Source organism: Urocitellus parryii, chromosome 9 (assembly GCF_045843805.1).
Source record: "Urocitellus parryii isolate mUroPar1 chromosome 9, mUroPar1.hap1, whole genome shotgun sequence".
NCBI lineage: Eukaryota > Metazoa > Chordata > Mammalia > Rodentia > Sciuridae > Urocitellus > Urocitellus parryii.
In genome coordinates this window covers 84,040,747-84,063,798 of record NC_135539.1, presented here as the reverse complement: position 1 = coordinate 84,063,798, position 23,052 = coordinate 84,040,747, and positions in this window count along the sequence as shown.

Sequence of the window (23,052 nt, the reverse complement as noted above, 5' to 3'; positions counted from 1 at the left end):
ACTGGGTAAGGTGGAGCATAGCTATAATCCCAACAGCCCAGGAGGCTGAGGCAGGAGGATCACAAGTTCAAAGCCAGTCTCAGCGATTTACCAAGGCCCTAAGTAACTCAGTAAGACCCTGTCCCTAAATAAAATACAAAAAGGGCTGGGGATGTGGCTTGGTAGTTAAATGCCCATGGGTTCAATCTCCAGTACCAAAACAAAAACAAACAAACAAAAAACTGCAAAAGAAAAATATAAACTATCTCTATTTGCAGATGACAAGATCCTAAATATAGGAAACCAAAAACCAAAAATCCACAAGAAGATTGTAACAGTTAATAAACTGATTCAGTAAAATTTCAGGTACAAAATCAACAAATAAAAAATCAATTGTATTTCTATGATCTGCAATTAATAATCCAAAAAGGAAATTGAGAAAACAATTCCATTTACAATAAAATCTAAAGGAATAAAGTACCTATTAATAAATTTAACTGAGGAACTGAAAGACTTGCACACTGAAAGCTATAAAACACTAGCTGAATTAAATTAAAGAAGACCTAGATAAATGGAAAGACATTCCACGTTTGAGGATAAGAAGACTTAATATTGTCCAGTTGTCAGTTCTCTCCAAAGCAATCTACAGATTCAATCCCTTCCCCGTCAAAATTCCAAGTCTTTTTTTCTGCAGTTTTGGAAAAGCTGATCCTCAGATTCACAGGGGATAGCAAAAGGCCCACATAGCCAAAACAATATGCAGAAAGAAGAACAAAGTCAGAGAACTCACAGAGCCCAATTTCAAAACTTACTACAAAGCCACAGTATCAACACTGTATGGTACTTTCAGATAGACAGAAAACCCAACAGAATGGAACTGAAAGTCAGAAATAAACTCATCACTGCCGAACTGATTTTTGACAAGCATTACTCAAAAAAGTAGGAATAAAAATGAACATCTTCAACAAAATAAAGAGTATTTATGAAAAATGTATGGCTAAGATCATATTCAATAATAAAATACTGAAGCCTTTCCTTCAACAATCAAGAACTAGAGAAGGACACTGCTTTCACCACTACTATTCAACATTACACTGAGAAATCTAACTAAAGGTATTAGACAAGTCCACCCAAAAGGTAAGAAGCACTCTCTTCAACAAATTTTTCTGGGACACATGGATCTTCCCAAGCATTAGCAAATTAACTTTGAGCCTTTCCTCATGCCATGTGCAAAAAATTACTCCAAATTGATCGAAAACCTAAATCCATGTGTAAAAATCTTAAAAACTCTTAGAAGAAAACAGTAAATCTTCATGATATTACATTTGGCAATAGAATCTTTAAAATGACTAGGAGAATAAGTAACAAAAGAAAAAATATTTAAACTGAACTTTATAAAAATTTAAAGCTATTGTGCATGAAAAGACATTATCAATAAAGCAAAAATAGACCTGTAAAGGGGGTGAAAAATTCATGTTATCCATCTAATAAGGGGTAAACATTCAGAATGTATAAAGAACTGAAGCTCAACAACACAAACACAAAGGTCCATTATAAAAATGAGCAAAGGATTTGAATAGACATTTTTCTAATGAAGACATAGAAATGGTCAATACACAAAGGAGACCCAATACCCTCAATCATAAGGGAAACGAAAATCATAATGAAATAAATACCATTTATTTCATCCTACTAGGATGCTAGAACAATCATCTTTCTCACATGGTAAATAGCAACTGTTGGTTGAGGAAGTGAATGAACAGGAACACTCACCCAGTGCCCAGAGGAGAATGAAATGTGCAGCTGCTCTGGGAAAACCCTGAACTTTCTCAAAAAGCAAAACACGGGATTATGATATGATCCAGCAATTCCACCCCTAGATGTGTACCCAAAGATCTGAAAAAAAAAGATTCAGACAGACACCTGCTTGCCAACCTTATTCACAATCACCAGGTGAAAACAACCCACATGCTCACCAACAGGTCAGTGGAGAATCGGAATGCTATGTAGACATACAACGGACTATCCTTCAGCCATAGAAGGAATGAAGTTTTGATGCATGCAATAATGTGAATTCATCCTGAAAACATTACAGTAAGTGGAATATTGTCTGATCCCACCTTCATAAAGCATCTAGAATACGAATGACAACAGGGATTTTCTGTCATAGAAATGTCGTAGGAGATTCGAGGTTAGCAGAACTAAAAGAGAGGTGAAAGAGAGGTATTGCTTAATGGGTGTTGGGCTTAAGTTTGAGATGAAAAGTTTGGAAACTGCTAACAGTTTCAATGTAACAGTAATGAATGTCACTGAACTGTACAGTTAAAAGAGGTTGAAATGGCAAATCTATGCCATATTTATGTTACCATTAAAAAAAAGCAAAGCATGGGCTATCAGTGGAGATAGATCAAAAAACAGACGTGATGAGGAAGCCAAGCCCTACGTCCAGGTAGGCTGGAGTGTGGGCGTACGCAGGGACCAAGGGAGCAGCGCTTGCCCACCTGTCACCCCGGGTGGCAGCCCCTGACTAGTGCAGATGTCTACCCCTCACAGTGCCACAGCCCCAAACCCCAGCATCCAGGGTCTGCAGACATCAAACTGCTGGGAAGCTGAGATTGCAGCGAACTGTGAGAAAACGGAAGTGGGGCGGAGCTGAATGAAAGTTCAGGCCAATAGCAATAGGATTTTTCAACCTCATTAGCATAAATTTGGACCAATAGCATTGCCCCCAGACTAGCACACTAGTAGAATAAATCCTACTTTAGACTAGTAGAATAAATCCTACTTTAGACTAGTAGAATAAATCCTACTTTCACATGTGTAAATTTTGTTCTTTGGATTTGCCAGATGAGAACCCAGAAAGAAGTTGGCACAGCCCTCCATTCAAAGCTGCCACGCGCCATTCTATGGCATGCATTCTGGCTTTGCTGAATTTATCCTGGCCACTGAGTCGGCAGGCATCCCTGCTATGATCAGCTAACACCCAAGGGGGCTTTCTCAGCTGCAGAGGCCGGCAGCTTGCACAGACCCCCTCTGCCAGCAGAAGTGCAAAATCAAATTTGGTCTAAAACTCTGGTTTCTGTGTTATGAAGGTGATGGACACCTTCATCCGGTGGGCGGGGCTGAATTAACCAATGCCCTGGAATGAAGAGCCCAGGCAAGACTGTGAAGAGAAGGCTTCTGAGTGGTGTCTTCCAGGTAGACTGTGTGAAGAGTATTAAAAAGGAAAGGTCAGGGGCACAAAGAGACAGAAACAGTGAGCCCCAAGTTGGAGGTTGATGAAAGTAGGTTGGGTTTTACATACAGTTGCAACAGTTGCAATTCATGTTTGTCTTTTAAAGGGACTTGATTCGAGATTTTAAAATTAGGAGACTTCACCCAAAAGTATGGATTTCTAATGTCTCTTGAAAGGTTGTTTGTGAAAAATGCTTCTAGCAATATTAGGCCTGAATCTTACAGCAAAATGCTGCCGAACCCCAGTGGGCTATGCCCTGAGCCAGACACCCTCAGTCCACAGGTGGGTCTGCATCACCTTGCTCCGCCACCTCGCCCTCCAGGTGCTCAGTTCTGTGCTCCCCAGGGTGTGTGGGAGGTGAGTGGGTCACGAGGGCAGGGCTTTCATGAATGAATAGTCCTTGTAAAAAAGGGGCACCTTCTTCATCACTCAGGGTCATGGGGAGAAAGCACCCTCTCCAGGCACCACCTCTGCTGGAGCCTATTCTTGGGCTCCCCAGCCTGCAAAACTTGAGAAATGAATCGTGTGGTTTATAAGCCAGTAGTTTGCAACATTTTGTTATGGTGGCTGGAAAAGACAAAGACACATGGTCTCTGTGGTCCTTTGAGATGTTACCCTGTCTTACAGGGTTTTGAGGTTCCAGTGTGTCAGAGTGCAGGTAGGTAGATAGGTGGTGGCAGGTGGTGCACATGTAAAAATGACCTGGTGGGTGAAGCGTGAATGTGTGCTAATGTTTTTGAGAAAAGATGAGGTTGATAGGTAAGGGCCATACGTGAATAACCCTTTCAACTCAACTTTATTTGACACATAAACTATAAATAAAGGAGTGTGTGCCACACACCTCATCAGGCAGTGTCTTCACAAAGCACATGAATGAAACTATGGGAAGGAGCCCACCGCAGACATCTGTCTAAACATTTCACAAAGGGCAAAGCCAGGCCGATTACACACCAGGGGAGCAGGTGGAGGGTCCCATCTGGGACTGTCCACGGGAGCCACTGCTCATATAATTAGCTAATGGAATTGAGAGCAGGATGCTTTCAAAAGAGATGTGACAAGATCATCAAGCAAGCATAAGCACAGACAGCAAAGAATCAATAAGCAGGCTGTTTCTGCTCCCCGACCAGGGTCGGGTGGAGACAGTCCAGTGTGAATTTCTGATGAAAAGCCAGTCAATAGAAAAGTTAAAACTAAAAATAGAAATTCTTTTAATTTTTATGGGAACTGAGAAATGTACATGATGTGGAGGGTTTTACTAACATTAGAATTAATAATAGATATTTGCAGGAAATATCACATAGTTACAAACAGCTCAACCACAGGGAATCCTAAGACTCTTAAGGCTCCTATCAGATTGTTTTGTACTTTACTTGCTACTAAGAAATCAATCCAGAACCATGTATGTCCAATAACCAGGCTGTTTGGGCCTCAGGCCTTACCAGTCCATCCCTTCCATGAATGAGTTGGGAAAGTGAAAGGCTTGACGGGCAGCCTCCTAGCAGGCTGCTGAAGGATGGCCACTGGGCCACTGAGCCACTGGGCCACTGGGCTCTTCGACTTAGTCAGCTGCCTGCCAGTCAAGCTGTTATGTCACTTAGCATACATTGAGTCACTTATAAATCATGGAAATTCATTTCTCACAGTTCTGGAGGCTGAGAAGTCTGTGATTGGGGTACCAGCATGAGTGGGATCTGGTGAGGGCTCTCCTCCATGTTGCAGATGTCTGTCTTCTCACTGAGACCTCCTGTGGTGGGAAGAGAATGAGTTGCTCTCCTGAGTCCCTATCGCAAGCACAGTGACGCCACGCAGGAGCCTCCCAAAGTCTCCATCTCCTAACACCAATGCCCAGGAAATTGGGAACTCAACATAGGAATTTTGAAGGCTGGAAGCACTCAGACCATTGCCCCAGCCATGGTCATGACCACACTGCATTGAAAATCCACCTTGCACCCAGTAGCTCCTAAATACAGGCAGGCATGAGTTATGCTCACGGGTCCACAGATGACTGTGCTTTGGTGGACAAAGCTGGGCTCTGCCCAGCAGCTCTGCTGTAGACACAGCTCTGCCTGGCCATGACTACAGGCTGTGAGGTTCAGGTCTGTCCACACGTATGTTTTGTAGCCAAGACTGAAAGAGCAGTAGTTATAATAGAGAGTGGGGTTTTGTGGTGGGTCACCTGAGTGCAAGAATCACGCCAAACCATCCAAACACATTTAAACACACTGCACATCGCACTTCATTGGCCAAAGCACAATCATTGTCTTGGGGAAACTGAGCTAGCCTAGTGGGCAGGAGGTGAGTAACTAAATGCTGAACTATCCGCCAGCACATCAGTTTGGAGATGGGAAAGAAGGAGAGGGAGGGTGGAGATTGGACCTATGGTGGTAGAGGACACTGTGGCAGAAAGACATTAGATGTCAGAAGAAGCCCACAAAAGCCAGGATGTCCTCTAGCTGTCCCACAGTGTCACTCAGAAGAAAATACCTGCAATGCTCATTATCTAAAAGACACAACTGCCCCCAATCAGGCTCTGTTTTTATAGAATGAATTGTCTCATTAATAAACCTGGCTTTAAAGACTATGGGTAGAGTCAAGACTCCCATGTTTATGGCTCTATCTGGCCTCTCAAATTCCAAAGTCCAGGACCTAATAGCCTAACCTTCACATAGGATATGTACCTCAAACTAATGACATGGCTCCCCAGCTGCCAAACCTTGCAACCAGTACATGGGTCCCTGCTGAGAAGCTGAATGGCAGAGTGGCAGTTGGGGGGCGGGGGAAGGAGGGGGCAGACTTGGGCACTATGCGGTCACCTGCTGCAGAAGTCCACTCCATTCAGTGCTGCAGCTAGGAACCTGCAGGCATAGACCATCCTATGACCTCAGCCTCCAGTTTCTGACCTGCTACTAAAAAGGGACCAGGTCAGAAGCCCTGCCCATTGAGGGTCAGACCTGAATGAAAGTTGGGACTGAAAATTTGGCCAATATTAGTACCTTTCCAAACTCTAATTAGCATAAGTTTGGACCAATAGCGGTGACCCAGGGCTATGTGAATCCCTAGACTATTGTACTCTGAGGGAGAAAACAGATTTTCTTTTGCAATGTAGGAGTTCTGCTCTTCACTCTTTCCCACTCATTCTGGTATCTGAGTTTTATTCTAAGTTTGTGAGACTGAGAATTCAGACAGAAGAAACTAGTGGTGAGCTACTGAGGTCTGCTGTAACACGGAAGGGCACCACCACGAACAGCGGCAAGATCTCTTGGTAGGAGAGGTCTGTAGCTTGTGTAGACCCCTCTTGCCAACAAAAGCAGTAAATGGAGTTTTATTTCAAAACTTGGATTTCACTAACATCTGCAAATAGCTCTCGATTTCCCCCTGAATGTGCTATTCCCAAATCTTCTCCATCTTAGGAAGTGTAGTTTTATCCTTCCAGTGGCTCAGTAGCAAATATTCAAAGAGAAGCTTGAATTTTCTGAAAATTAAGACAATAAACATAGCAAGGGGTTTCTCAACATGCAGAAAAAAACTCCTAAGGCAGAGTTCTTCAGAAATAGGAAGACAGAGAGAAAGGAAGGAGAATAACCAGAATGCAATATTACAAGGATGCTTAAAGGGAAAAAGAAAAAATCTAGATGCCTTGCTCAAGATTCTTCACCCCATGATGAGCTTTGATTCCAGGTACGAAGCATTTATTTGCAACACAAATACTGTGTTTAGCTAGAGCTCACACAAGCACCATCTCAGGCTAGAGCTGAGTCCTTCCTAAAAGAGTTCCCCATTGTGAAAGAGAATAAGAATTGTGTTTCTTTCTCATTAAAAGAATGAAAATAATAGGCCTTTAACACTTCTGGGAATGAATTCTGTGGTGCATAAGCCATTGTTAATTAAATATCCAGTGGTAATGCACTGCAGATCTTGGAATAGTAGAGGACCTGACAGTGTACCTCAAATGTCACTATGTAAGTGGTCACGTGACCTCTCCATGTCCATTTTGTTTCCAACACCAACATAAATGACATTTTTTTCTAAAGAACTCAGGTAGCAAATCTCCTGATACCATGGTAAATGTGGGCTGTTAGCCACCACGATACTGTCTGTTCTAGTGCATTTGGAAGGCTGTAGGTAGACTAGGGAAGCAGGGGGTTTCCTAAAACTCTATGAATACTTTTTAGCATTTTCCAGTTTTATAGACTCTGCTTTTACATGTACTGCCTCATTTGGTCCATACAACAACCCTACAAGACACCAGCTCTATTCTAGCAATAGATATGAAGTTTCTGAGAGATTAACATGCCAAGGTCACCGTGCTGGAGTTCAGCAGAGCATGTTGATTGGCTGTCTATGTGCCCACAGGTGTGGGTAGATCATAGCTGGGCATCTCTCCTTAAAGGGGGCCCAAGATTGTCCTCTTTCTTCAGCAGTAAAGTCAAGAAAAATGAGAAATGGCTGATGAGCATCTCAGTCTTGTCCCCTTTTGGGGGAACTTCAAAAGACAAAGAAAAGAGGAAGGACCTTCCCAGGGAATGCTCAATAGACAACGTCCTCTCAGACTCCTGCCACCTGGGCAGCAATAGGCCCCAGGACCCGATGGGGAACTGGGAATGTGCTGCCCCAAAGGCTGCTCTGCATAGTGACTGGAGTTAAAGGCACTTGGAAAACCACAGGAGATGTAATTGCCTTGTGACAAATGCCTCCCTGGGCCAGAGGAAAGCAGCTTTCTTATCAAAGACAGGAGCCTGAGGCCAAGGAATTTTGCACTAAGCTCTTTAAAATGACTCTTGTCTTCTGTTAGCTTGAATTACTTTTTCATAACTTGTGTTCTCTGTAGTACACCTCCAACCCAAGCTTTGGGTCTCCATTTCCCTATGAAAGCTTCCATGCCAAGTTGAACTTGTATTAAGTAATTGTATATGCTTTTCTCCACTTGATCTGATCTGTCAATTTAATTCTCAGGCTCAGATGAAAAACTCTAAAAAGGTAGGGGTAAAATTTTGCTTCCCCTACCTGGGTGAGAGCAGAAGTCCAGTGTAGGCCAAAAGGGGGTGCCCTGTCTGCAGACTCTTAAACATATACATGTCATAAGATATGCACACATGCCAGAATGAAATATACATACCAGCATATGTATACATTCACCCCTTACATCCTGTGCCCTTGGCTTCTGTTCCTGTGCGATTAACCATTTGCAAATCAAAAAGATCTTTTTAAAAATTGCACCCATAGTGAACATGTACAGGCTTTTGGGGGCAATCATTACCTCAACATGGTAAAACAACTATTTTCACAGAATTTACATTGTGTTAGGCTTCTATGTCACCTAGAGATGATCTGAAGCATGTGAGAGGATACGCAGGTTATGTGCAAGCACTGCACTCTTTCATAGACAGGGCTTTCATAGACAGATGCAGTATTGATGGGGATCCTGGAAGCAGTACCCTTGGACATCAAGGATGACAAAAGTGGCCTCTCTGCAGAGTCTCACATAAGCTATTTCCCAATTTTCTATGATGAACCTTGGGATTCCACCCTGGGCCTGCCATTTACTGGCTAGGTAACTTCTGGCGAGTGTTTTGCCTCCTAATACTTGTTTCCTATGAAAGGCACCAAGGCTTCAGGGACCTCTCACTGGTGCCCTACTCTCTTGTGAGCCTCTTCCGAGGACTGGCCTTCAGGGCAATGTTACACAACACTTTCAGCTCAGGGGTGTCCACAGAAACTCATCCCGAAGCACACCAAAGTCCTGCATGACATGTTCAGTCTCAGTGCTCAGAAGAATGATTACAGGACGACAGCCACACTAAGGTCCCCTCTGCTGACCCCACTGGCAAAAAATGGGAAGAGTTTATAAGAGCTTATCAAACTCCATATAAAAAGATTTCACAATCAGGAAACATACACCATTTATTTCTCTACAAGAAAATCCAAAATACACCTGGGGGTTGGAAATCGGTGTTGTATGGAGGAAAGAAGACAGAATATTAGCTCCCTCGAGCCTTTGCACATCTTAAGGTGTTTTCCTGATAAGAACAATCACCTTTATGTAGCACAGTGAGAACGGTTAACCATCAGGATCAAGAAAGTTCCAGGTAGGGCTAAGCTTCATCATTCCTTCAAGGATGTTCTCTTATACCATTAAAATAAAGGTATTGCTTTGACACAGACCCATGTGTCTCCATGGAAACCTGCTCTATTGCCTAGGCAACTAAGGACCCGTACTGGCACTGTTAGATTATTTCAATTTTTTTTTTTTTCAGAAAATTCAGGCCTACTTAGGAAAAAAAAATCACACTTCTCAACTCAGTTCATACCCTACTTCATTATTCCCCTGAGTCACATTTAAAATTTCTCATTTTACTCAATAAATGCAATCAAAAATCAAGGCTCTAATTGATCTTTTGAGTTAGGTTGCTTTATGTAATAACCAAATAAATATTAAAGGAGCTACACTTGCCAGAACATTTTACAAAGGCTCTGTTTGATGAAGTCCACATGTTTTGGTAGTCTATCACCCTTCAAGGGATAGAATGGTTATTCAAGTGCCTGAAACAGAAAAGCCCTTTCAAATTGGAAAGAGCCCACAAGACGTGTCAACAGCCTCAACTCACATGGTACAGGAAGGTTGAGTAAGACAATGAAGGTGGATTGTGTGTCTTGAATATCTAGAGTACAATCAGGAGAAGCTGCCCTTATGTTGACAGCCAGGGGCTAGATGTTCAAGATCCTGAATAATCAATACCTAGAAAGAAGGCCCCTGTTAGGGACACGACCAGGATGGTGGCCTTTGCACATTGTATGGTCAGGTTAGAAAAGCACAGTTGCAGGTGCTTGTCAAACACACAGGAGGACTGGAGCCCAGGAGATGGCTCATATCTGAATGGCAGACTTTGGATTCCAAGGATCTCAGCAGACTCAGATGATGGGCTAGGGTGGACAAGATGGAGGTCATCCTGTCAATATCCTGCTTAATCACTCTTGTGCCTTTCTCTTGCTGTCCCGAGTCTCGGTGTAGCATCAAATATCCTCTGCACTGGAAATATTACCAGAGCCCATGGTTGAAGACACCAGCCCCAGTGGTCCCAACAGACCAGACTCAGCCATCTGTCCTTATATGTCAATCAAAGAGAGGAGAGGTGATAAGGGTAGACAGATGTTATCATCAGTGTGGCCGAGCCTGGGATAGCTACACAGGGGGAAGGGACCAGAGATCTGTCTCCAAGGGACTGACAGAAAAGGACAAAGAGAGGGCTGGGGCATGCATGACTGGTAGGGTGGCCTCCTGGTCAGGCCATGGTCTGGTTGGTCCTTAGCACTGTTCTGAGAAGCTCTGGAAAGGCCAAAGCACTTAGGGGGCGATTCAGTTCCCATTGTGGGGGGACTGCTCCTGCTGGGGGCGCTACTCCCACTCTGGGGGAGCTCATCAGGCGTGATCTGTTCTGCGAGGCTCACTGCTACTCACAGTAGCAGTGAAGATGCTCATCAGCCAGGCTTTAAGTCCCTGAATCCAAGGTAACTGCAGAAAGAAGCAGCTCAGAGAATAAAAGCTCAGAGAGGCAAATGGAGTCTGGAGGGACACAGTGGAGGGGTCTGGCCAGTGCTGGGTCCTCCTTTAGAACCTAATCTGTGTTTTAAATGTGGTGCCAGGGTTAGAACCTGGGGCTCAGGCACACTAGGCAAGCCCCTGCCCCAGCCTGCCCCTCATTCTATGCCAGCCCCCAGCCTGAGTCACCTCCTCAGCCTATGTCCTGTCTCATTCCAGTCCATGCTCAATTCATCTCAGCTACCTGCCGTCCTCAGGTCAGGTCCCTAACATTCTGTTTCTGTCCTTGAGTACTATAGTCAAGTATTCATGTCCCTGTCCCACAAACCCAAAGGTCACACCTGATTCCAGACCTTTAATCAGGTCCCTAGGGAGCTGATTAGTCCACGAGGGTGAAGTGTGATCAGTGTCCTTCCAAAGGAGGCCTCAGAGAGCTGCCCTGCCCCTCCACCTTGGAAGACACAGCGAGGAGGCACCACCTGTAAACCAGAAAGTGGGCCTCACCAGACACTGTACCTGCCAGTCCTTGACCTGGGACTTCTTAGCCTCTGGAACTGAAATAACTTTTTTTTATTTGTTTGTTTTAAACACTGAGAATTGAAACCGGGGTACTTAACTACTGAGCCACATCCCCAGCCTTTTAATTTTTATTTTGAGACATGGTCTCACTAAGTTGCTTAGGGCCTGGCTAAATCCCTATGGCTTGCATCAAACTTGCAATCCTCCTGCCTCAGCCTCTTGAGTTGCTGGGATCACAGGCATGCACCACCACCACTGTACCCGGCTTATAGTAAGTTTTTGTTATTTATAAGCCACCACCAGTTTATCATATTTTTGTTCTAGTAGCCTAAGCAGAGTAAGATATAGCTGTTGCTTCCATCTGAACTCTCTCTCACCTATTTCCAAAACTTCTATTCATCCTGTTGAGCTCAACTCAGAAGATTTCTTTTTCATGACTAGTCTTCCAAATTCAAATAAGGGCCAAGTCTGCCCAAGAGTCACCATCTCATGCCGTCCTCAGGTCAGGAAACTTTGCTCTCTCCTCTTACTAAGGTTCAAGTTTCCTAAAGGCAAGAGTTGCTTCAATCATGCAGACTCCATTTCAAAAAAGTGTTTATGAAACAAATAAATGACACACATGAAAGGCTCTGTTTGTGTCCAAAACAAAACAGCTTGAAGAAAACAAAATGGAGGGAAGACCTAAGGCTTAGTGAGTGCTCATGCTGTGGGCACTGAGAGCCAATGTGAACATGGTGAGCCCTGCCAGAGGGCCTGACAATGCACGAGCTCCCAAGCGCAAGCAAGGCCCTATTATCCTAGATGAGTTGATGGGAGAGCTGGAAGAAGGGCTGTAATGGGAGCCGGGGCCAGGAGGGCTCTGTGTGGGGGTGTCCTCACGCTGAAACTCCTCTAGTTGCTACAGTTCTCATGCCTATGGGGACTGAGAAGTTGGAAGCCTATGTCCCATATGGCTGGAAAGGGGACAAGACTGGCTAGAAAGGGACAACCTCATATTAAGTGAGAAATAATACTGTGTTGGGAGGCTTAAAGGAGGTGATGAGGAGGGAAGAGGGAGCAGCAGTGTGAAGCCACAGTCACTCAGGACCAGGGCGGCCAGCAGCCTCCTGCTGGGCAGCTGTGCTTTCTGGAAGCATCATTGTTATGCTCCAACTCCCTATTTCTTGTATGGGAAAGAAATTAGCTTAACACAGTGAAGCTAGAGTCTGAGACAGAACTCAGTTCTTCATCTCTGCTACAGGAGGGGATCTGTACGCTGCAGGCCTCTGCACCTGAAGAAAGCCAGTTTCATTGTGAGCAGCTGTTCTAGTCTGCTTTTCACTGCTGTGACTAAAAGACCCAACCAGAACAATTGCACAGGAGAAAAAGGTTATTTGAGGGCTCACGGTTGCAGAGTTCTCAGTCTATATACAGCCAGCTCCATTCCCCAGGGCTCCGGGCGAGGCTGAACTACAAGGAGAAGAGTGTGGCAGAGGGAAGCAGCTCACATGATGAATAGAAAGCAGAGAGAGAGAGAGAGAGAGAGAGAGAGAGAGAGAGAGAGAGAGAGAGAGAGAGAGAGAGAGAGATCTCGACTTGCCAGTATAAAATATGTACCTAGAAGCCATGCCCCCAATGCCCACCTCCTCCAGCCATACCCCTCCCTTCAGTTACCACCCAATTAATCCCATCAGGTGATAATTTACTGGTTGGGTTAAGGCTTTTGTAACCCAATAATTTCTTCTCTGAATCTTCTTGCATTGTCTGGCACGTGAGCTTTTGGGGTACACCTCATATCCAAACCATAACAACAATTCATCATGGCAGGGGAGGCACCAGCATCAACCCTGAGAATCAGAGCCAGCAAAGCCAGATCTTTCTCCCCTGTCTGCTATAGCCCTCAAGAGGAGACTGTGCCCTCTAGCATTGCAGCTGACCCCAGAAGCTCAGGCCATTTTTCTAAATTCTTGTCTTGCAAATCCATGGAATAATGGAAGGCAAGAGAGAAAGGAGTAGCATTTATTTGATATAGCCAGCAGGTGTGGCTCCTGCCCCCAGGTTAAATTCTAGAGGGCTTGTCTAAGATGAGGAATGGGCCTAGACACAGGGCCATCCCTCCATACCCTATCCTTTGTCCCCAAAGAGACAGGTATTGACTAAGTCATAATTTAGCAACGACAGACACGAATAGCCAGAAGATAATGTTACCGATGTTGACTGGTGACGAGTTCTTGCTCCCCGATGTTGAAGAATAACACCAAAGAAGCACGCAGAGGCAAGGTCAGAGTAGAAGTTAGAAATTTATTAAAGGACAGAAGAAAAGACTTCTCCCGGAGGAAGAAGGGGACCCAAAAGGTGGAATCCGTGGAAGTGCAGTTGTCTCCCCTTTTTATAGTTCTTTCAAGAATGTAGGTTGGAAGGCCCGAGGGGTGGGACACAGGTGGGCCAAAGAAGTAATCTGGGTATTTCCTGAGTCAAGTTTGCTGTTCATTAACATTTCTTTGGGATGAGCTATCTCCAAATCTGTTGGGGGCTGTATCCTGGGCTTCATTAACATTTCTTTGGGATGGGCTGTCTTCAAATCTGTTGGGGGATGTTCATTAACATTTCTTCCAGGTGGACTTTGGCCTAGGGCCTTTTCGGAACTTTATTAACATTCCATGAGTTGTCCTGTTTTCCCTGAGTCATTCCCAGCATGGCCTCCATTTTAGATTTCACTCGATATTAGACCCGATTTACCTAACTACACTGACTACCTAACTTTAAATCTGGCTTCAATAAGATTAGCCAAACATAGGCAACAGCAACACTGTGAATGAAGACAACCAACCAGAGTCAGAAGTACATCCCAGGACAGGAAGATCCCAGCAAAGCTAAGTCAGTAAAACCAGGTCTGATTAACACTTGCAGAAGAAAGAACAGGCTGCTCAGCCACCCAGCTGAGTTCTGGGTCCTCAATATTGGCTCTTTGTTTTTATACATATATGACAATGGAATGCATTACAATTCTTATTACACATATAGTGCACAATTTTTCATATCTCTGGTTGTATACAAAATATATTCATACCAATTCATGTCTTCATACATATATTTTGTATAATGATGTCCATCACATTCCACCATCATTGCTAACCCCCTGCCCCCTCCCTTCCTTTCCCCCTTCCTGCTAGGAGCCACTGCAAAAGTATTACATTCATATGTTAAATGGACTCCTGCTGTTCACCTAGGCCCGTTTGGGAACTCAAGTTACTGGACTCCCGGAGAATTCCCATTGGTTGGGGAAGGATGGTAGGAGGGTGTTCCGGGGGAAGTGGAGCCCCCGGCGCCAGTAGAGACACGTGTGTGGACCGGCTTGTTAGGGGACGCACACAGCCTCTCACAAAATAAAACTTTGTTTCAGTTTGACTGGCTTGTGTTTTTGTGCCCAACTGGTTTGCAAGATTGCAAGCCCGCGTGCACTGACAGCCCAGCAGGAAGGCGCCCAGCAGGAAGGCAGCAGGCGGTGCTCAGTGAGAGCAGCGGCGGAGCTCGGCAGAGCCCACGCAGCCCGGCCGAGCAGCCTGCAGCACCTTCCCCCACCCCTCTGCCTTATCTAGAGTTCATCTATTCCTCCCACGCTCCCTCTCTCTACCCAACTATGGATCAGCCTCCTTATATCAGAGAAAACATTCAGCATTTGGTTTTTGGGGATTGGCTAACTTCACTTAGCATTATCTTCTCTAATTCCATTCATTTACATGCAAATGCCACGATTTTATTCTCTTTTATTGCTGAGTAATATTCCATTGTGTATATATGCCACATTTTTTTTTATCCATTCATCCATTGAAGTGCATCTAGGTTGGTTCCATAGTTTAGCTATTGTGAATTGTGCTGCTATGTTTACACTGATGTGGCTGTGACTTGTAGTATGCTGTTTTTAAGTCCTTTGGGTATAAACTGAGGAGAGGGATAGCTGGGTCAAATGGTGGTTCCATTCCCAATTTTCCAGGAAATCTCCCTACTGCTTTCAAAATTGACTGCACCAATTTGCAGTCCCACCAGCAGTGTATGAGTGTACCTTTTCCCCCACATCCTCACCAACACTTATTGTTGTTTGTCTTCATAAGAGCTGCCACTCTGACTGGAGTGAGATGAAATCTTAGAGTAGTTTTGATTTGCATTTCTCTAATTGCTAGCGATAATGTACATTTTTTCATATATTTGTTGATTGATTGTATATCATACTCTGAGAAGTGTCTGTTCAGGTCCTTGGCCCATCTCTAGGGTATATAAAGAACCCAAAAAGCTAAACACCAAAAAAATCAAATAACCCAATCACCATTGGCTCTTCTGACTAGCTTAGGTCCACATGCCACAGAGTGGCCTTACATCACCTCTGATGTCACAGTAGCTACTGGGACCTGCGGGAAGGGAGGTAGGTGTGCTTTGCTAAGAGAAGAACTAAGTTAGTTCAACTTCTGTGCTGGCAGGAATGGAATTCCTGCGTTACAAGACACTTCCCTGAGCAGCAGTCCTCACTGCTATTCCCAGTCATGGTTCTAGAAGTGCTCACAAATGAGTGGATGGCCACACAATTGAGGATGCACCCAGAGACAGAAGACATTTTGCAACATTAAACAATTTATGATACTCTTAAGAGTGTATGCCTAAGATCTAGGTCTAACATGAATGAGCTGTGACACCAGTCTGTTCCGCTGGCAGCCACATAAACTTTATACAATAAGCTTGTAAATAGTTATATTACCATACAAATAGCTATAAGTATTTAATTGAATTTTCAAAAAATTAAATTCAACTCCATAATAATGATGATCTATTGTTTCATAGACATTGCTGTTCCTTTTGTCTTTTAGATTTTAATAGATAAATTTGACTATTTTAGCCTAATTACACCGTGAAAGTAAAAACTTTAATTTTTTCCAATCATTCCATGTTTACTTCAATTTACATTTTTATCAACTTGTACTCAAATCTTTTCTATATTCAAAATTTTTCTACTTGGAACACAATTATGTTTACCCTATAATTATTTTAGATCTCCATACAAATTATGTAAAACTTTCTTTTAAGAACATAATTAATACTTTTTCTGAATGAAGGCAAGAAAAATACATTTTATAGAGTAAATATATGCTTTTGAATAAGTTATTTTACTATTGAAGTATTGCTGACCTCTTGACAAATGCAGTCTCAGATATAAGTAATAATAATTGAATAATTTGAGACATTCAATTGAATCTTTTGCAATTTAGTCGTATAAAAACTATATCTTAAATATATTTTTAAATGTTGACCTTATGACAGCACATTTATCAAGGTCAAGGACAGAATATGTTTTATTTTCACCTTGAGTCAACTCTAAATATTAGGCATGATAAAATATGGATTTCTGTTTATTCTCTTGCCTCAAAACTGATTAGATGAGCTGAAATAATTTCAAATAGTTTTCTAATCCTTGTAAATAAAAAGTTCACAATTAGAGATTCTTGCATAAGAATTTTAAATTTTACTGTATGCTATATATAAGAGGTAAAACTCAAAGAACATGACACAGTAGAAAATAAAAGACTGAAAAGAGATACACTAAGGAAAAAAGGAAAGTAGATGAGATAGTATCAGTTAATGAAATTTAAGACCAGAAATAGTAATGGAATAAACACGGAAAATTCCTTGTTGAAAATAAATTATTATAACTGTATTAGTTTATCTCCCATTAATTATAACAAGATACCTGAGAGCTGGTAATTTGTAAAGCAAAAAGTTTATTTAGCTAACAGTTTAATAGGCTGAAAATCAAAGAAGCATGGCACTTGAACAGGCAGGGGCCCTCTGGCAGCCTCATAATGAAGGATGGCAGCTTGGTAGGAGCATGCATGAGAAGGAGCAATCACCTGCTGAGACAAGAAGCCAGAGAGAGACTCAGGGAGGGCCAGGCTTGCTCTTTGGTAACAGCCTTCTCAAGAGAAGTAACCAGGGACACTAATCTCTTAAAAGGACAATGCACCAAATAATTTCATGCCCTCCCACTAGGCGCCACACTAACATAGCCACAGTGGAGATCAACTTTCTAACACCTGAACCCTTGTGGGATATGCTCAACCATGACCAAATCCCAGCACTAAGCATAGGGAAAAAAATTACATATATAAATTACACACACACACACACACACACACACACACAAATACAGAGTCCTAGTGCTATGTTTTAATAAACCTCTCTTAGTAGTCAATGGATATTTTAAGAACAACAATGAAAATGTGTGTGTTCTGGGTGAATAGCACAATATAGGCTTAGTCATCTATATGGATAGAGGGAAGATGGTTGGATGGATGGATTTATACATACTTATAAAAGTAGATGATAGACATATAGATACTTATGTAGTAAATAGATGACAGAACCAGATAATATTTCAAAGCACAAATGTCACCAACACTCACAGATGAAGTTGACATATCAGTTGAGAAAGAATGGAACTGGTGTTGAGATGGTTAGACAAAGAATTTATTTCAACTTAAATAGGGAGGATTATTTAGGACTTAGCAAGCAAGGTCCCAGGAGAAGAGGTGGTTGTGAGAGAAGGTCCAGGCAGAAGATCCCAGGGGACAGCGGGACAGACTCTAGTGAGAAGTGCTAGGAGAGTCTCAGCAGTGAGGCGTCCTGAAAGACATTGCCTTTGTTCCTGGGCTGGTGTCCACCACCTGCTTGCCCCTGGACAGGCCAGTTGACTGAGAAATAAGGTGTTCAGGCAAGGAAGTTTTTTTTTCAACAGCCAGTTGGTGGAGAAATTGGAGGACTCGCTTTTGTTAGGAAATCCATCTTGCTGAGAAGCTGGTTTGGGCGTGGTTTGTCTAGGGGTTCACAGGTGTTTCTAGACTGGCATGCCTTCCTATAGCCGGTGGGCAGGTGATGCACCTCCCAGCCTGACCACCTGTTCACCTGGCCCTCTTCAGTTCTGCAGATCTCAAGAGCCAAGATCATTATTTCCCTGGGCTCTTCCTTTCAACTGATTCATTTGCCCATGTGCAGTTCCTGACACACTACACAAGGGACAGGCTAGAGGGGTAGCTGTCCCTGATCACCAAACTCACAAGAAAACCTTCTTAACCCAACTCCTATGGCTAAGTAGGGAGTCAGGCATGAGATCTGGCCTGCTGCTCAGCTTTACCTGCATGGTCCCAGGGCTTTGCACTCTGCTCTGCTCCAAGTGTCTCCTTTGTCCCCAATCTGAGAAGCAGCCACTTGGGCTTTACCTTCTTGCCAGCTCACTAGCTCAGTGAAGGCCCCTTGGAGTCTCACAGGAAGAGCATGCTACTGTCTTCTGTGTTTGTTTACAGCCCTGGGCCGAGAGCTTGGTATTACCATTCATCACACTGCGACTCCAGGGTTGGTGTCTGGCTCTCCCCACCAGACTCTGGATAAGTCAAAGGCAAGGACTGCATTTCTTTGAGCTGCATTGCCCTGTAACCCAGTTTAATATTCCATGAGCATTAGTGACATTCTATGGCCTTCCATAAGACACCGTCATGGCTGGTGGGTCAGGTGAGAGTCTGTATTAAGCAGTGCAAGTCCTCTTTTCATGGTGTTTCCTGTCTTTCAGGAAATAGCAAGTGTGTCTAGGTCTCTTCTAAGTGTAATTACAAGGTATCGTACCCTGCGGAATCAGTGTCTGTTGTACAAAGCCTGAGTTGTGAGGGAGTTCCAAAGCAGCTTGAGGGCCAGGACTTGGCTGGGCCATCGTGTAGCCTGTATTGGTGGAAGGCATTTTGTGTCTGTCTGCAGTGGATGATGTAAGTGGATTTATAGAAAGAACATGCAAGCTGAGTGGGGTCGAGGAACAGCAGGCTCCTTCCGCCTCCAGACTCCCTGCCTTGCCTGCCCACCCTCAGGCTGCAGTAGCAAGCAGTGAGCAATCCACGTTCACAAGAGGCCAGCTCTGCCCTAGTGCTGGCCATTGGCATTCCCACTCACTCTGACGAGAAGGGATGACAAAGGACTAGGACCCTAAATATATAGACAGTCTAGGAATACCCTAATCAATTTCTGCTTTTATTTTCCTTCTTATGTATGTACAAGTATGATAATGATAATAACCATGCTTAAATACATTTATGTTTTACTAAACATTTAAGATAAAAATCCTGGGTAGTAAAAAAAAGCACTGTGCTGCATCTAATTGGCAATTGCTTTTCCTTTCCTGGTGGTATATAAATATGATCCGGCTTGTGATCTGATGCAACAGCAGTCTGTTTGTAGGACTTCCCTTCCCTCAGACTGGGATGAATGGGCTGTGCAAGGAAGCATACAGACTTGCTGTTTGTCCTGCCTTGTCTTCCTGCTGGAACACATATTCCACCAAAGCAAGGGTTTTACACCTGTTGCTCTCTGACATCTCCCAAGCTCCTGAAACCTGCCTGCATGTAGTAAGTGCTCCATATATCCATCTTTGATGACTCAGTGAAATCCTTATGTGCTAGACACCATTCTGTGTGCTTTGCATGGATTCTTTGCCTTAACAAGAGACCTATGGTTTACGTTTTTATCCAACTTCTCTGCTGAGGAAACCAATGTATATGAAGACTCAGCAACCTGCCCAAGGTCCCATAGCTGGACATAGTTAGGACATGAGCCATATCTGGCTCCATAAACTGTTCTTCCCCACTACACTTGGCTGCTACTAATGCCTGTGCCCCTTCTTCTCAGTTTAGGCTCTCACTCCATTTGATGCATGCTGTGAGACAGCTCCGATGACCTTTTACTAAATGATGAATGTTGTTCACCCTCTGTACAATGACCTTCTCAAGGGCAGACACCCACCCTTGTTTGTCTTTATCTTCAAGGCCTAGCATGGAGACTGGCCCTGTGCAGCCTTCATGCCTGAACCAGAGTGGCTCTGAGTGTGGAGCTGACGCATGAGAGGACAGGCAAGGTCTGATTGGCAAGGAACTGACAAGACGCAGCAGCTCAGGAGAGGCTGCTCTGGAAGCAGACTGCTGAGTCCAGTCTTGAACTTACTGGAGTGATGGGAAGAAAAGCAAGTGGAGATATGTGCTAGGAACCTGGGAGAAGAAAACTGGAGCAAAGCTTCTTTTAAGGATCAAAAGATTCTTTCAAGTGTGTTCCACAGGAGTGTTAACTGAAGCTCTGAGCGTGATTAACTCACCAAGGAAATAGGAATTCAGAAAAAGAGCAGAATCTTGGGATACAACTCTAGTTAATGAGAAGAAGTATAAAGAGAGATCTGAAAGTTTCTCTGGAGCAGTCAAAGAACTCTTCCTCCGGTTTGTGTTCCGAGTAGGTGTCTGTGGCAACGGCTTTGTAAAACAGATTATAAATAAAAGTCTGTGGGCAGCAACAGCAAAACAACACATTCGTTTTCAGTGCTACTGGGTCTTTCTGGCCCTGCCCACCAGCAGTTCGGGTCTACTTAGTTCAGACTAGAGAATTCCAGTTTCCTGAGGAAGGCCTCCACTCCCCGTGCCGACCTCTCCTGCCTCCTCCCCACTCCAAACCCAGCCTGGGAGATGATGCCCTCTCTTGGAACAGCACATCTGAAATTTCCTAAGGCACTCACATTCTTTTACTGGTTCATAGTCTTTAACATTTTTAAGGTGAATCTGGCCTTTGCAATTATCTGGTATTCATTATTATTATTTTTTCTTATGAATACCTCAAAATTCCTCTCTTCTAGTTGTCTCTGTTCTGTTGGTTAAATCAAGTCTCCCAACTGATAGACTACAGATTTCCTTAGGGTATGGTAGGGAACATTATTGCACTTCTTTGACCTTGGATAATATCTTTATCATCTGTGCCTTAGGCCTACCACAGACTAACAAGAACTGCTGAGCTGCCTAGGTGGCATTTAGCACTACAGACTATTGACTTTTGACCTTGAAGAGCACATAAGATGCTACATTCATTAACAATTTAGTAATCACACTATAAGTGTTCTCTATGGCCATTATTTTCACCTTCCTGTGAATCTATTCTAAAGATGACACTTCTTAGGCTAATAACTATTCTATTTGTTTGAACATTGAGACATGCTTTCATATAGAAAAGTTGAACACAAACACAATTTACTTAAAGAATAATTATAAAGCAAATACCTAGGTCCAGAAACAGAACCTTGTCCACACCTTGAAGCTCCATATGCCCCCTCCCTGATCACATCTCTCTTTGTGAACTAGAAAGAAACATTTGGAATAATCATCTCTGTGTGCCTTTTTTTTTTTTAATGGTTTTACTGCCTGTGCATCCTAAACACTGTGATTGAATTTTGCCAGGTTTTGAGGGTCACACAGAAGGAAACTACTGTATCTATTCTTTGGTTGACTTGCTCCTTTCACCTGTTATTGTAAACCATGATAGATGATCTTTTTCATTGTATCATACTTCATAGCATGACTGTGGTAAAATTTATCCAATTACTGATGTAAGTTTTGGGTTGTTTGCTGGTTTTTGCTATTACAAATATACATACACACACAAGGGAGTCGTTAGAATTGCTGAGCCATAACAAATACATGCCTTCAATTTTACTTGATAATGCTGCTATTTCCCAGATTGTACCAGTTCATGCTGCCACCAATGTATAATGATTCTCCTTGCTTCATCCTTATTAAAATGTGTTGCTGTCAGACTTTTCAATTATTCTTTGATCAGGTGTGTATCTGTTAGTAGTGCATTGTGATTTACATGCTCATTTCTGTGGTTACTTAAAGAGGATGTTGGCCTTTTCATATATTTATCATCCTTTATGGTACTATCAAATCTTTTGTACCTTTTTTTTTTTTTTGAGAGAGAGAGAGAGAGAGAATTTTTAATATTTATTTTTTAGTTTTTAGCAGACACAACATCTTTGTTTGTATGTGGTGCTGATGATCGAACCCGGGCCGCACGCATGCCAGGCGAGCCCGCTACCGCTTCAGCCACATCCCTAGCCCTCTTTTGTACCTTTTTAAAATGAGTATTTCTTATTTTTACTGGTTTGTAGGTGTATTTAATATAAGTATTAATTGTTATATATCTTTGAAAAATTCTCCCGCACAATAATTTGTCTTTCCACTTACTCTATATTGGTATTTGGTAAACAAAAGTCATTAATTTTTATGTAGTTGAACTTATCTCTCTTTTCCTTTAAGGCTATTTTTTTTTACTCCAAAGTCATAAAAGTATTTTCTCATACATGGCTGTGTAATTTATCTAAAATCCTTGGATTCAGAAGTATTTGGAATATAGACTCTTTGAATATTGGAAAGGTACTACTGAACACAGAATATATATTGTATAAAACTTTCAACAACAACTGGGACCCATAATAAAACACATTAATATTTCTACATCAAAACATACACATAATGACCTAAGTGATGCATAAATAACAACTATAAAGAGCCCTGTTTAGCTTTAAGTCATATTTCTCACCAAATGAATTCCAAAGAGTTTGGTGCTTCCAAGGTTTGAAGATTTTTTTTTACTAGTACAAGCTATGGTAGCCTTATACAGTAAGAGTGGGGTTGCTCATTTTGAGGAATTTACTGATGAGGCTGGTACCTGGAATTTGCCTGTAGAAAGATTCTTTACTACTATTTCAAATTATTGAAAGACTTATCTACTTGTATCGGTTACTTATTTTTCCTGAAATCTGTATATTCATCTGATTTTTTTTTTTTTGCATTTGCTTATAAGATCCTCTAACCTTTGGATGTCCATAGATCCAGTTTCATTACTGATAAAAGTTAATGCATCTCTGTTGTTCAGTACTATCAGATGTTAATTTTATTAGTTTTTC